This window comes from Panthera leo, chromosome A2 (genome assembly GCF_018350215.1).
Source record: "Panthera leo isolate Ple1 chromosome A2, P.leo_Ple1_pat1.1, whole genome shotgun sequence".
Classification (NCBI taxonomy): domain Eukaryota; kingdom Metazoa; phylum Chordata; class Mammalia; order Carnivora; family Felidae; genus Panthera; species Panthera leo.
Window position 1 is genome coordinate 136,849,572 of NC_056680.1, and position 16,332 is coordinate 136,865,903.

At 37.3% G+C, this 16,332-nt stretch overlaps 1 protein-coding gene across 1 annotated transcript in view; it reads left to right on the forward strand.

Annotated features, from left to right (window-relative positions):
- The window catches only part of KCND2 (potassium voltage-gated channel subfamily D member 2), a 480,818-nt gene that overhangs the window by 200,541 nt on the left and 263,945 nt on the right, over window positions 1-16,332 (forward strand). The gene's annotated exons all lie outside the window — the stretch shown is intronic.

Below are 16,332 nucleotides of genomic sequence, written 5' to 3' on the forward strand. Positions count from 1 at the left end.
AGTTTTGTTCTCAGCCGCCTAAGGCTCCTTAAGTTGCTAAAAAACTTGAGAGAATGTGTCATCACCAAGACCCCTCCCCCTTTTTTTAACATTTGAAATTTGAATCTAGAATATAAACCATAGAAATATTATCTACTCTGAACACATATAAGGAGGTAAGTTACAAAACAATCTAAAAAGTCTGTGGGAGTATCAGGGACATCTACATGCTGATGCTGATTATATTTTACAGGCTAAAGAGAAACTAGGGGCAGGCTGAACCCTCAAATTAGGGTGATTGCCTCTTTCAAAGAAAGACCACTTTCTTTCAATCTAAACAAAATGAAGCACATAGAAGACAAAAGAAATTTAAGAGGCTTGACACTCTTCTTTACAAATTCAACCAAGATAAGTAATTCTTTGTATAGACTATTAGAAAAAATGAATACCTTCCAGATAGTTAAGAAAGCCTTTTTTTTCCTGCTTCTTTGATATATGACTTGCACAAAAGGGAAAATGTGTCCCTTGTTTCTACTTCATGCTTTATTGTTAAACCTACTGTGTAATTTTTATTCTGCTGTCACCCAGCACCTTCCTTGTTCCTGGATGCCAAAATTCTCATGAGACCATGTGCTGTTTGAAGGCCTCCTTGGATGTGGTTATGGTGTCATTAGCACCTTCTGCCCCAGGCACCCTGGCTGAAGGAACTTTCTATTGTAGCCCCCAGCTCCTGCTATGATTTGTACCTATTGACAGGATAGCAGCTAATTAGCCTTGGTGACTTGTCAGGGCTGCCACTGAGGTCACTCTGCTTCTGTCCTCTTCATAGAAAATATTCACAAAAGCAGGCACGTTTTCACTAGGGTTCCTAGAGCAAATTATAATTACTTTTTTTTTCTTCCCCATATCAACAAAACATTTCTTCCATCACTACTGTGTCTTCAAGCAGGTGGATACAACTGCTATTTCACATATTTTGCCCCCCTCTCCAATTTTATTTGAAGACCCACAGATTCTTACATCACTGCCCTGTTCAAACCTACATGGCTCTGTTTTCTAGTTTCCTTTTCATTCATGTTATTCTTTTCACCATGCATATGGCTTTAGGTTGCAAAATATTTGAGCTGCTATTTGAAATTACATAATTGACAGTCTTCTGCTGTCAGAGTTTTCTAAGAGGTGTGTGCAGCATGCTTTTTCAAAGAAGACTATAAATATGTATGTAGATTAATGGAAATTGTGTTATTTTTGCAATATATAATGCTATTTTTGCTTTAAAAAAAAACAGATTTCTGCCCTCATTTAATTCTGCTTTTGTCACCTTTCTAAAATCATAATCTGCCCACTCCTGTACTTGTAGCTTTCCATTGCAGATCTAACAAATCAGTGGGTACGCTTAGTAAATTCAAGGAATTTTAAAATATACTCGAGAAAGTTGAATCCTTAACATGTGTCGTCTTTAAAAATAACCAAAAAGACAATCATTTTCATCGATCTGAATGGGAATTAAGTCACTTAGATATAAGATATGTCAGAAAGAATGATCAGGTTAAATTATTTTCACAATACCATAGGATGTATAAGATTTTTAGTATTGATTGCTCTCTATGTAAGTAATTTTATTGTTGTTTCCTTAGCGGACTTCAAAATGTATTGTCCAAAGCAGCCCAAGGAAAAAAAATGGATTTTTGTTGGTGGTGGTGGTGGTATGCCTTCTAAAGAGTCTAAAGAGTTAGGGCCTTCCACAGATACTTACAACTCGATATATGAAATAGCATCCAATAAACAAGGTTATTAAACTTGAGAAAACTAATACAAATAGAGTATCAACCTTTTAAAAGAAGATTTAAAAGAAGGTTTATTTGCCACTCTCTTGTTTAAATTCTAGATTCTGAGATTCATTTAGCTTTGCCTTGTTGAGATTCAATTTGCAGGTAAGTGAGTATTTTAAAGAGTGAAGACCAAATGGTAATGGGTCTCTGGCCAGGAAGAAATATTACTATTTCAAATAATGTTCTTTTAATAGAATAATACTTACAAGTATATAAACCCTTAAAATGGTTTTGAAGATATGCCTTTAAAGAAAATGTACACACTCTGCCCTGAGCCAAAATAATCATCTACTTTGTTACTTTGTCATTTGTTAAGTATTTCATCAGAAGAGGTACATCCCCTTTCTACGTAAAGAAATAAAACAAGAATATAGCTACTAGAAAGGCACCAGAGATGAAGAAATGAACTTTTCAAATAAGAACCAGGAGACAAAACCATAGCACTGCCATTGATTTTCATATTTTCAATGGAGTACACAAATACCAAATACAAAAAACAAGAGCAATAGTGAGAGCACTAGTTTGTTGTTCTGCTTTCATCTTTTTCATTTACTTGTTTACTCATGATTACTTTCTCAACCATCTTTAGATCAAGCATGCTGCTACAAGTAACAAATCACCAAATCTCAAAGCTTAGCACAACATAAGCTTATTTATGCTCTTGTGAAATCCTGTGGAGATTGGTAAAGGAAGCATATAACTTCCTGGTTTGTTATGATATCTACTTTTTTTTTTAACGTAATCTTCCTCTTACATAGGCTAAGATAATTAAATCATGAGTTAACTTTAAACTTTGGCACATATATCGTACCCTTCAAGACAGAGGAATTATGCCTTCCTCTTTCAACTTTACTCATATAATTTGGAAGAATATAATAATTAGATCTCTCAAAGTAAGTGCAATCAATGCTATTCTTAAAGTGCTTTCCTTTAAAGTTATTTTAACAAGTTTGGTTTTTCACATTTGTAAGCTATAGAGTCAGACACATAGGTGTGTAACTGAACATTAAGCTTTTATTTTTATTTTGCAAATCACGTTGTATTATAAAGAATTGCAAGTAATACACTGTGTCCAGCAGAATTCTTCTATACACTTGGGTCACTCCATCTGGTTCTTTCACATTTTGCTATGACCTACTGTAGAATGAGAGATTCTTTAATGTGCTGAATCTGTGTAGTTAAAACAAAATCATTCAGCTGTTAGTCTTTTGTTTTCACTATTGAGTTGTAAATTACAGGTTGAATTGACTAGTAGCCAGAGTATTTGATACGCAGAAAGAAATAAAGGAGGCATCTTTGATTCCTACATCTTTTACAATTTATATCCTGGGGTATCAAAACTGAAGGGGACACTGCAAATTATATTACTCTTAGAAGTGGACTGCTGATCATGGATTGGGCTCTTTACCACACAAGCAAAATCTTCGCATATAGAAAACAATACAGTCCATTCTTGAAGGATAAGAATTCTGGTACATATATTGCAGTAGAATGTCCTGACTGAATGCTTTAGATAAGGCAAACATTTCTCATCTTTCTCTTGTAGTTGAGATTTTTTTCTTTCAAGAAGAGCATGTACCCCATGGCATATTATAGAACTGCCTGGTTTTCCCCTAGCTGCCAATTAGACTATACTGCTATATCAAAGTAGGTTGTCAGGGGTCCTGCCTCTGGCTGAGTCCATTCTTGCAGGCTAGTTGGATAGTTTGATTTGACTGCTAAAGGTTATAAAACATTTATATCCAGAGAGCCAAACCAAAGTATGACTAATTATTTGTCACATGAATTCTTTTAATCTCATTTGTTTACTTATTCCTTAGATGTTAGGTAAATAATACACACTGCCTACCTTTAGGGGACTTAAAAGCTAGAGGTTAAAGAAGTCTGTGTCAAAATCCTAATAGCTATTTGAACGACAGTATAGAAAAAGAACTGATTCGTTTGCTGAGGAGGAGGGAGACGGGCCTTCCTTGTTTTTTTTTTTTTTTAGTGCTCCCTATCAAATTACCACAAAATTAGCAATTTACAGCAACAACCATTTATTATCTCACAGTTCTCTAGATCAGAAGTCTGAATTTGACTGGGTCACTCAAGGCTGAAATCAAGATGTCAGCAAAGTTCAGGTCTTGTCTAGAGGCTCTGGGGAAGAATCTTTCACACTCATCCATGTCCTTCGCAGAATCCAGTTCTTTGTGGCCATAGGTCTGAGGTCCCAGTTTCCTTGGGGGCTGGGGGCCGCTGTCTTCTCTTAGAGGACACCTGCCTTCTTTCTCTTGGTCCCTCCTCACTCCTTCATCAATGGCACTTGAAGCCCTCATGCTTCGTCTCTGACATCTCCTTCTGCTATCAGCCAGAGAAAACTTGGCACTTTTTAAGAGCTCACATGATTAGATTAAGTCTACTTAGGTAATCTTTTTATTTTAAAATTAACTAATTAGTAATCTTAACTGCAACTGCAAAATCCCTTATGCTAAGTAAGGTAACATAATCACAGGAGTAACACCAGGGAGCAAAGGTCATAGGGGTCTCTTTGGAATTTTACACAGTACACTTAAGGAGGTTTTTTGTTTTGTTTTGTTTTGTTTTGTTTTTCGTTTTATGTTTTTAACAGAGCTAAGGTTGAACCTCAGTATTTTGGAGATAAAGTTACAGAGACAGTGAGGCATTAAAGTTTAGGTCACATTGTGAAGGAAGTTGGGGAAGTCCCACATGGTTGTATCAAAACAAGCAAGAGATATCCAATTTGGGTTCTTATGGGGAAATATTATGCAATTTCATAGACTTTTTATTTCTGTGTGGCTAATTGCTAATACCATATGGCAAATTGTGTAGATGATGTATCACAGGAGGATGCTACAAGACCATAAAGAAGGAGCAGAGGAAGAGATATCTGATTCAGCTCTTAGTAATTGGAGAGGTCAGGAGGGGTTTACACAAAGAAACTTGAACAGAATTTTAAAGAATAAGCATATTTGGCAAGTGACTGAATGGGGCAATGAGTGGAGCACAAAAAGAAAAACACTATCAAATTTAGAGGGGAAGAAAGTGGCAAATGCAGGAGGAAGAAAAAGTTTCAGTGATAACTGATGAGATCAGTTTGTATACGTTCATCAGGGTGTTTGAAACAAAGAAGTAGGGGTGCCTAGCAGTCAGACAGACCCATTTGTCTAAGGTTTGGAGGTTACACTGGAACAAATAAGAAGATGTGAGCATAATTTGCATATTGGCAATATATTTTAAACTCATGAGCTTGAAAAAGTCATCCCAAATGAGAGCATAAGGATATAGCAGTTGAAATCAGTGTGGTATAGTAAAGGGACAATAGGAAGTAAGGAGAGCAGACAGTATGGGTGGAGTCTACCCTTTCCAGAAGCTTGACTTAAAGGAAAATCCATGCTATAGCATAAAGAATAGTGTACTGTCTAAAACAGGGTTTTGCAACAGCCAACCGTGGCATGATTAGCATTCGGGCCTGGATAATTCTTTGCTTGGAGGACTGTTCTGTGCATTATAAGATATTTAGCAGCCATCCCTGAGTCCTACCCACTGGATGCCAGCAGCACACCTCCTTTCCACCCCCCACCCCCCCACTCCCCCCCCACCCCCTGCAAGCTGTGACAACCAGAATGTCTCCAAGCATTGCCCAATGCCTTTTGCAGAGCAGAATTGTCCCCAGTGGAGAACCACTGCTGTAGAAGGTGTTCATTTTAATTAAGCAATCAACAAAGGTAACTGCAATTAGAAGAGGGTAAGACTGAGTATTGAGACATCTAATGAGGAAGGAGAAGCAGTCTGTTGATGGGATCATTGGGAATAGGAAACATTCAAAGATGGAGGAAAATGAACCTAGGAAAAAGATGGAGAGTAGTACCATTCTCAGGGCTTGGAAGAAAACTAAGAGAGCTGTCAGCCAATGATATCACAGTCTATGATATTCTTATCATTAGAGATAAAAAAAAATGAAGCCAACTGTCTCTGTTCCTAGCTGAATACAGTCCTCCCACTTGTGTCCTGGCTTCCAGCCGTTCTTACTTTCCCAAGATTATTATTCTGGCAATGTTCCCTTTACTCTCCCTCAGTAACAAATTGTCCCTCTCTAGAGAGTATTCCTATAGTAAAATGATTCAATAATTCTGTGAAAACAGTGCTCAAGCCCACAGACTCTAAGGTTATGTGCCTTACTTTCCTGTTGCCGTTGTGACAAATTACCCCAAACTTTGGGCTTAAAATAACACAAACTTACTGCCTCACAGTTCTAGAGGCCAGAAGTCCCAAATGATTCTTAAGTATCTGGAATCAAGCTGCCTGCAGTACTGTTTTCCTTCTGAGGCTCCGGGAGAGAATCCATCCCCTTGTCATTTCCAACTTCTTGAGTCTGCCCACACCCCTTGGCTCGTGGTCCCTTGTCCATCTTTAAAGCACACAGCTCCAACTTCAGCTTCCATCATCCTGTTTCCTTTTCATGACTTTGACTTTTTTGTCTTCATCTTAGAATGACCATTGTGATTACTCTATCACATCTCCAAATTCCTGTTTGCCATATAACGTAACAAATGAAGAGGTACCAAGGAGGGGCACCTAAGTGACTCAGTCAGTTAAGTGTCTGACACTTGATTTTGGCTCAGGTCATGATCTCACTCTCACAGTTTGTGGCGTGGAGCCCTGTGTCCAGCTTTATGCTGACAGTATAGAGCCTGCTTGGGATTCTCTCTCTCTCTCTCTCTCTCTCTCTCTCTCTCTCTCTCTCTGCCCCTCCCCCACTAGCACACACACGCTCTCCCTCTCTCTCTCAAAATAAGTAAATAAACATAAAAAAGAGTTTCCAAGGAATGCAATGTGGACATCTCTTGGGGGAGGGGGGTTGGTGGCTACCACAGTATTGTAAAAGGCAGACTATGACAATATGATGAGAATTATGGAAGTTAGATCCATTGGACCGGGGGGAAAAATTACATCTAATAGACATTTTGACTAAAAATAAGTCAAACTTTAGTCATGATACGTGGAATAAGAGAGCTAGGCCTACCCATCAGTTCCTTAATTCTCGAGACTGAACTAGAATAGGGTCAGTGTTCCTAAGAAAAGGGTAATGCACTGTGGTAGTTCCTGTTCACTCCATTTTATTCTCGTTTTTATCAATCTACTAGAAAATCTAGCAGTTTAATTTCTGGTACATTTGGAGGCCATCAGGTGTTCTTTAAATGCAGCCTCTCAAGAAAATAAAGTTTCACCAGAACCATCTGGCAAGCCTACATTCACAAGGGAACAGAGTGGCAGACCCAACCTGCTTAGGATACACATTTCATGCAAATATGTGAGGCACAAATGCTACTGATCTCAAGTCTGGAAATGGTCAATGGAGGTCGCTTTATTGCTGTGCATTCTATTATTAGCAATATGAAATTTCCAGTCTGTTTACTTCTTTTTGTCACCTGAGATCAGTGCATAATAAGCTATACACAATACATTCTACTAAGCTCTGATTCAAGAAAGAAAACAATTGTAACCAGAAGTGGGTGTTGATGCCTAATACATGTAAATGTAGCAAGAAACTATTAGACAATGAAAGTTAGCTCCCAGATGGTACTACCATCTGGAACATAAATCCATAAAGGTACTTTGGTAGTATTTTTGCAATGAAAAATCAGGCCTTACTGAGAATTTTTAATGGCCACTTACGAAGTTCACTGTTAACATTAGTGTTGATAAATGACAATTATGCATATATATACAAACTTGCATTCATCAAGGTAGGCTCTAGAAGCTTCAGGCCTCTGTTAAAGAAAAAGCATACCCTAAAGTAATCCGTATCTGGGAGAATGCATGCAGCTGGTTTAGTAAATGGGATGTGAAAATTTTTAATTCCACATTTTTAAGTATTTTAAGTGCAGAAAACAGCATTCATATATTAGGACTTTTCTCTTTGTTTTCCATTTAAATCCCTCGTAAATATTAACTAAGTACTTTACTTAACTCTCTCTTGCATTCTCGTTTCACAGACATATGAATAAGAGATAGAGCATTAGTATTTATTTGCAGCTTTAAAGTAAATAACAATTGGAGTCCCTTTGCTGTAATATGATTTTCTCTAAAGCAGATAGGGAAATGAGGATGGCTTTGTCTGAACACTGTCGTAAGGAGTGTCCTTAATGTCATTATGTTATCCACAGTACAGATCTGTGGCATCCTTCAGACAGTACTGCAGTAATGGTTCTTTCTGCTGATAATTTGCACAAAACCTGCCAAATTTATACTTGTAACATTCTTTTTTGGAGAAAAATAAAGTGACTTCTAGTTAGGAACTTAATTTTCTATAACATATTTTTAGAAAATTGAATTCTTCTATGGATATTTTAGAATCCATAGCAACAACAAGCCTATCTATATGCTACAGTTTTATTTACATATTTATGTATTTTTTTAACAGGGAATTGGTTCCAGTGTTGCTGTTTTCTATGGAATGAGGGTTGAAGAACTTTAGGGCTGAATTTCAATGTGATCTATCTGAGAAATGTGCAATAAACAGCAGACAGATTGATTTCCTAGAAACATGTCATAATGAGATTGCCCAGGATATAGGCCCAGCTTCAGGCTTATTCTTCATTGATCCCTGACTGAAAACAGGGATGCTTCTGACCGTGAAATCCCACTTGTTTCCATGTTAGAACTTACTAAGGGAGCATGGTCCTGGATAATAATAGCAGATTCTAGAAAGATCTTTATGGATATAATACACACACACACACACACACACACACACACACACACACACACACAGAATGCCTCTCATCCTCAAAGTGCCACTCCCCACTTTAAAACCCCTGTATTTAAAAATTAAATTGAAAACTTACTAACTTTTGATCCATTATGCATTTTATTGGTATAAATTCCTCAAATGTCAAGCATGAGTAATTCACAAAACATAGATGAATTGGATCCTCTCATTTGTGAAGCCCAGCACTTCATCTTTTTCATACCTCTGTAATGGAAGAGGTTTAGTTATTAGCCGAATGTAATTTTATAAAGATGTGTATTTGAAAGTAAAATGGAATTCATGATTTTGTCCATGAGTGGCATATTTAAATTCTGTTTCACAGTGAAGTGCAACATATAATTCCAATTTGGAATTTTAAATATCTTTAGTGGATGCATAGCTTTTTAGCATTAAATGTGTCCTGTGTGTTCATTCTTAGCTCCCTGGTGCCAGAAAACTTCAACAAAAGGATGCAGGAGAGTCTAACAACACTAATATTGTTAGAAAGTCATTATCAGCCAATGCTCTGTTTCAGTAGTGGAGAACTGGGAGTTCAAGTCCTAGTTTCGTCCCTGTCTGTTTTTATCTGCCAGATGCATAGGATATTCCCTCAGAAAGGTTCAAGTGGAATATGACAGAGTGAAAAGCCAAATTAGCAGCCCTGGACTGTGGCCATGGACAGGGGTGAAATACAGATCAGCACAAATTTCCCCCATCTTTTCTGTTACACCAATTGTGAGTGTTTTTCTGATTGAAATAATTATAAATCTGATATGAGTCTGCTCAGTTGAAAACTACCCAACTAATTACGTGATACTAGCATTGGTGTTACTCAAATTAGGGACTCAAAATCTATCTTTTGGTTCATAAGGAAAAAAAATAAGAAGGCTGAATTTTAAAGTCCTATTAGTAGCATAAAATGTCACACTTGGTTTATTGGCTCCTTACACAAATTAAGAATATTGTTTGAGTTATATTTTGATATTTGAGATTATGGCTAGTAATTTACCTTTGATAGTAGGGGTATATAGTAGAATTTCATTTCGTATTCTTAATATTAAGCATAGAATTCTAGAGTGGCATAAGATCTAAAATTGTTTTCCTTTTAATAATAACAATATTAACATTTCTTCCAAATTTGTGTATGAAAATCAGTACACAGAGTACCTCTCTTCCTAAGAAACACTGATGATATAACAAATTAAGAAAGTTCAAGTTTTACAGAACACCAGGCACCACTACTAAAGCCATGAGCTGTATCTGTTCAGAAGAAAGGGATGAAACGTACTCACTTTGTTAAATGAATTGTGCACTGTTATTTTCCAACTAGTAATGTCCATAAGTCTGGGACATGTATTTCTGCAGACTCCTACTTCATCTTCCACTCTACCATCAAGCACTTTAACATAAGTGATTATATGTGCCCTGCCTATTTATCTCTTCTCTAGGTCAGCTAATGTCAACCTCTTTTTTTTTATGCAGATCAGATGCTTTATGTCCCAGATCACAAACCTTAATAACATTTTTCAAAGGTAACCATGCAAAGACTATTGTTCCCTTCATAGACTCCCCCTCCCCCAATTCCTCATCCAATTTCCATAAACTTTTAGCTAGAGGATATGCTTTTGTTGCTGTTGTTATTTGGTTGGTTTTGTTTTCAGGAAAAAAAATGATAAATTTAAATGAGAAGGAACTAGGTGACCTTTAACTTCCCTTTCAAAGCTTAAAGAGTTTATAATTCTGTAAGAATTAAAACCAGTCTAGAAAGGCGTAGAATGGACACTATCATAGTAGACAAAGGGGAATAGAGAGGACTAGATAAATACCCCCTGTAATTCAATACATTTGTCATAATATTATACATGCATTATTATTTGACATTATATATGTAATATATAATATCGGCAAATGCATCCAATATCCATTTATTGAATGATGTTCTTGGTAGGGCTCCACAGTTAAGCCAGTGTGTGAATTGGTCATAGAGCTTAATAATTCCCCATATACATCCCATTAACTTAAATAAGAAAAAAGAAAAAAATGTGTTTGTATGTGTGTAATATTAAAACCACTAGAAATTATAAGTGAACCATTAATAGACATGGAAGATACTGGAGTTAACGTGTTGATTGAGATTCCATGTAATCAGCCATCACACCAAATTATATGCAAACCATACCTAACCATTATATAAAATGTTAATAAGGATGTTTTTGAGTCAGCTACTGTGCTTTAATATGACAGAATAGATTACATTTCTTCTTTATTAGTATTACTTCTTGAGAATCAAATGTAAAGTCACTATCTTTATTGCCTATGTGTCCTCAAATTAAAGATGTCATTAATGGTTTCATATTATAAATCCTTAAACAAAGATAATTAATTGTGACAGATGTATAAATAGTAGCAATTTATGGTTATTTTGACTAGAATTATACATTCCTCCAAATGTGTAATTGAAGAAAAGATTATTTTACAAATATCTCCAAATTATCTCTAAATAGAAAATACATGATGAAATGTTGACACCATGGATCTGGAATCACTCACATTTGATACTGCAAAGTATATCTTTATTGACTTGAGTAGCATTCCCATAATGGGTGTCCAGAAACTTGACCCCTTTACTGTCACTATCTATCTGCTTCACTCATAGTCAAGCTATTTAATCTAACACTTTAATTTGCTATCACCTCACAATCACCACCATCAGGATATATGTTATGAGGAGACTGATGATGACAAGACAACATTATTCCTTTGAAAATTAACCCTGTTGGACAGGACACTCAATTCTACCCTCAGTTACAAAATATCAGAGTGAACATCCACTGTTCTTTGCAGTACTTATTGAGTAACGTAAAGTGTTGGAGTGAACTGTAATAATAAGGTAACATTCAATAAAGCAAATAGGGAAAGGAATCACATACCTTTAGAGATGTAGGGGCATCATGGATGGTAAAATCTTCAAAGAACATGTGCCCAATGATAAAACAACAACTAGACTATAAAAGTAAACATTGTTAATGTGCCTAGTATTACCTCACTATAACTATTGCTGTTATTATCTCCATATTAGATATAAGGTAAACAAAATTCAAGAAAATGATGCAATTTATCTGAGGTTATATTGCTACCAAGTGATGAGGGCATGGGGGGGCTTACTACAAGGAATATGCCAAGATAGTGTAAACTCTGGAATGAGTGAACAGCAAACTAAGAAAATGCTGGAAGAGTAGCTCGAGTAGAAACCTTTATTGTACCACAGTGGAAAGCGCATGGGCTTTAGAATAACATTGTGTTAGTGCCAAATCCTTGTCATCAGCTCATGATTATGGCAATTTACCTACCCTCAAGTTCATGTAAAATAGTGATGCAATATTGTTTTCCTAAGATTGTTGTGAGGCTCAAATTACAAACACACACACACACACACACACACACACACACACACACACACACACAATTTGTTTGGGGTTATTTTAGTTGGTAGATTGGTTGATTGGTTAGTTAGTTGTTTTTTTAACTTTATAGAGGGAACCTGCAGTCTTGTGAAAAGTTCAAGCTTTGGAGTGGCCATAATTAGACTTACTGAACTAGACTCTTAAAACAGAAATTACTCAGATACAGAATGCTGTGAACAATGGGGAAAAACTGACAATAATGGTAGATTTGTAAGGACAAGTGGTGACACTTGGGAAGATATTTAGGAACAGCTGTAGCCATGGACCTGGGAATCCGCACAAAGCTGAAAACCACAAAAAGGTTGGTAAGAGATGACAAAGAGTTGTGAATAGTTAATAAATCAGGATTCAGAAACAAAACCAACATGAAATCCAGCTGTGATGGACAATGATGGTTAGGAGTGTACTAATAGCCAGGATGGCTGCAGACTAATCCCAGAATATGGAGTCTTCTGGTCATGACCAGCCCTGGGAGCCTGCACAGGGCCAGCACACAGCCACAGCGTTAGGTGTGGAGGAAATGCTGAGGATCAGCTGCAGTACCCAGAGATGGAAGTGTCCCTGGTTCTGAGGTCCATGTGAGAGAGCTGGGTATGGAGCTTGTGGTCACACTGGTGGTTGATGGAATGTGATCCAGGGCAACCATGGGTTATACTTAATTTAAAGGACTTAACTTCAATGCACATGGCCACTCTAAAGTGTCTGGTGACAGCAACAGAAAGCATCATTATGGGAAGGCATCCAGGTCAGGTTTCATCACTCAGGGGCTCTGCACATTTTCCAACTGAAAGACTTTCCACTGTGATCATTTGGCTGAATCTTTCTAATTGTTGAGAATGCCGCTCAAGTACCATGTCTTCAAAAAGGCCTCCTCCCATCACCCATCCAGTACTTCTACTTTCTTCTGCCCTGTTATGTTTGTATCAGGACAGCACATGTCAGTCAAACACCAACTCATGCTTGGAGGTAAAATAACTTCTTTATTATGTCTATAATTAGCCCAGCCTCCTTCGTGTACACTCTGTACACTGGTTAACAAGAAAAAATGAAAACTTTTAATCCAATCAAAAGTGTTTTTTTTTTTAATTTAATAATTTTAACAGTGTGGAGGAATATTTAGCTTCCATGGATGAAATGTGTACTCTCTCAGCTATTTTCCTCTCATCTTCTTTCCCTCCCTACGTTAGTCACCTAGTATATTGGGGAAGGGAAGAGGCTGTGCAACCTTTTGCTGAGAAGGGAGATTCAGGATCCCTGGGAAGTGTCCTCTGCCCCCTTGGGAGTATAGGGTAGTACTGTTTATCCAACCAGTTGCTACTTGTCCCATTGTTCTTCTTGACTGAAATCTGAAGTCATATAACTTGTGATGTGGCCTTAATCCTGTGTCACTCCATGATTGCCACATTTTCTTGTCAGCTTGAGCAATGCACAATCCTTTTTACAAAGCCACCTACCCCAACTCTTTTCTGTAGTGACCACCTCTCAGAAATTCCCTAGCCACAGCTTCTAGATGGTGGCCATGGACTCCATCCACATGGGAACTCAAGTTCCCCAGTGCCTGGCCATTCTGCTCTGCCAAGTTCATGGGAAGACATCAGAGGTGCACGTGGGATCATGAATGGTGACTTCTTTTCAGAATCCTTGATGAGGAATAGAAACAGGAGCGTTCTCTGTCCTTGCTGCTTTCCTCAGCTTTCCTACCGCCCTGACCACGATCTCCCCACCTCAACACCCATGATCTTCATCTAGTTTCTCCAGGAAAGGAGGGTAGAGGATGTTGAGCGCATGTGTTTCTCACCATATTCTCATTCTAGTCTTTGAGAAGCAGGACCTCAATCATCTATCTGTTCTCCTCAAGACTTGTTTTTGACCATTGAGGACCTAGATTTAGATATCAAAACTGAGTATTGTGCGTTGCACTTCAGGGGAACTGTTGCTATAATAAATGCCAATCCCTTTTAGACATTTTTATTCAGGAAACTCTTACATTCAGAAAGGCAAAGGAGAAAAAGGGGATTTAATATTTTTAAACATTATACCCTCAAGAAGCTGGAGGTAATTCAGTTTTTCTCCTTTAATTTAGCTCTTAAAGTTGGGATAGATAAATATATAGGAATATGTTCCAGTTTATATCAAGGGAAAAGATAAAGTCAACTAACAGTTGTGGAGTGACTGCTATGTGCAAAGTACTTCTCTTTATCATTTTATTTCCTCCTCCCTTAAATAAGGATCTTCGTAATGATCTTGCATAATGCTTGCTATGCAGAAGGCTAAATGCTGTATCCTTTTCCTTCATATTATTTGCAACTTAAAATTTGCATAATTTTTCAAAATTACAAAGCCTTTTTATTTACATTTTCTATATCAGATCATCATACCAGCCCTGTTGTTGTGGAGGAAGGTCATTAGTAACTATTTTAGAGGTGGAAACTGAAGTTCCCAGAGCTCAAATGACTGGCTACAGGGTCAAATAAAAAAGCATGGTGAAGGGACAAATAACATGCATGGAGGAAATGTCACTATGCTCTACTCTTCCGGGTTTCCTCATGTTAACAATGATCATATGGCCACATAGCATTACAGTAAATTGTGTAAGCTGTGACAATGCTGAATGCTGTGTTAACAGAAATCTGGCTGATTCGGTTAAATTTGGTTGAAATTAAGGACAAAGAGGCAAAATATGATAAAGTTCCCGCTAAATCAAACCGCGGTGCCTCAAATCATATACTGAAAATTGCCAGAAAATGGTAATGGGAAGATGGAAAGTGCACCAGGTTTCAAAGGTGAATGCTCATCATTGTAAACAATCCTAAGAAATGCTTCTTCATTCCATTAGAGAAGAATGTATTCATTTTGAGGAAACAGTTGCTTTATTAATGGTAACCTTTTAAAGCTTCCATGAGGCCTTGGTTATGACTGCACAGACCCTGGGGAGATAGTAACCCAGTTCAAATCCCAGTACCATTTCCCACTTGCATGACCACAGGCAAGCCACTTAACCTTCAGTACCTCAGTTTTCTCACTGTGTAAATCGTTCCTATCTGATGGGGTTGTTGTGAGGCTTAAAACACATAAGCCAACTTACCCAGTGTCTGGTACGGAGCAAGAAATTTCCAAGCATTTCTAGAGTGTAAGCTCCTGAAACAAGAGATTCTTGTCTGTTTTCTTCACTATTATAATTCCAGAGTCTATATCATCCCTTGACCTAGAAAGCTACTTTCAAATACATGTCAACTAATTGAATACTTACTATTTAACCAAATAAGCAAACTAGACAACATGAAGCCAACCAGCCCACCTCACTCTATTCATCTAATAAGCCCTCTAACTCAATTAATACTTTAGGCTTGAGCTGTCCTTATTCATATTAAATTGTGTTTTTCTGCTATGTGGTGTGTTTGCATGTGTGTCTGTGTGGGAAGAAAGAGAGGGGGTAGGTAGGAAATAGTGCTTTTGTACATGACCTCACTAATTTTATATTTACGCCTTTCAAAAAATCCATTATACCCTCTCTCTTTTCGAAAGAGGTATGTGCTGACTTGTTAGAGGACAATACAACCTAATAAAATAGAAATAGAAAGTTACAACCAATAAAAGGAAAAGAAAGCAATATCTAAACCATAAGAGTAATTGCTGGGTTTGAGCATCACAAGGGGCTCTACATTTTTGCACAGCCCTTAACCTTTCCGAATGCCAACCAGCAGGGCTGGCCTCATCTCATGACTGAAGTGTTAAATTAGGTAGCTATCACCACAGGACATTTTTGAGAAGTAGTTAGATTGTTCCATGACCCTAGCATATTTCTCCCTCTGGCTTAGCATCAAGTATCTGAAGTTAAGATACAGATGTAACAGCAGCAACAGAATAGCTTAAATATGTTTAGAAGAGCTCTTATTATATATAGCCGCTTTACTGTAAGCTACCTAGCTTAGTATATGCTGACAATCTTACTATGTACTAAGAATCTGAGATGGGCATTTTGAACAGTGAAGCACTGAAATATATAATTTTAAGAGGAAGCATAGAATTGCACATAACTGTCTACTAAGGCAGGTGGTCTGAGTAAGGCATTGTAGTCAAGCATGCTAGACAAATTGGGGGTTTATATGGAGTTGAGTAAATTAGAGTCATATAGGGCCAACGGAATAATTCAGCAACAGTTGGTGGATGTTTGGATTCCATATTTTAAGATCAGCATGAACACCTATAATTATTACAAGACACACAAATTGGAGCTAAAACTAATGAGTTGCTTTCTTTTTCAAAATATAGGTCACAAAGCTCTCAATTTTATCTCACATCA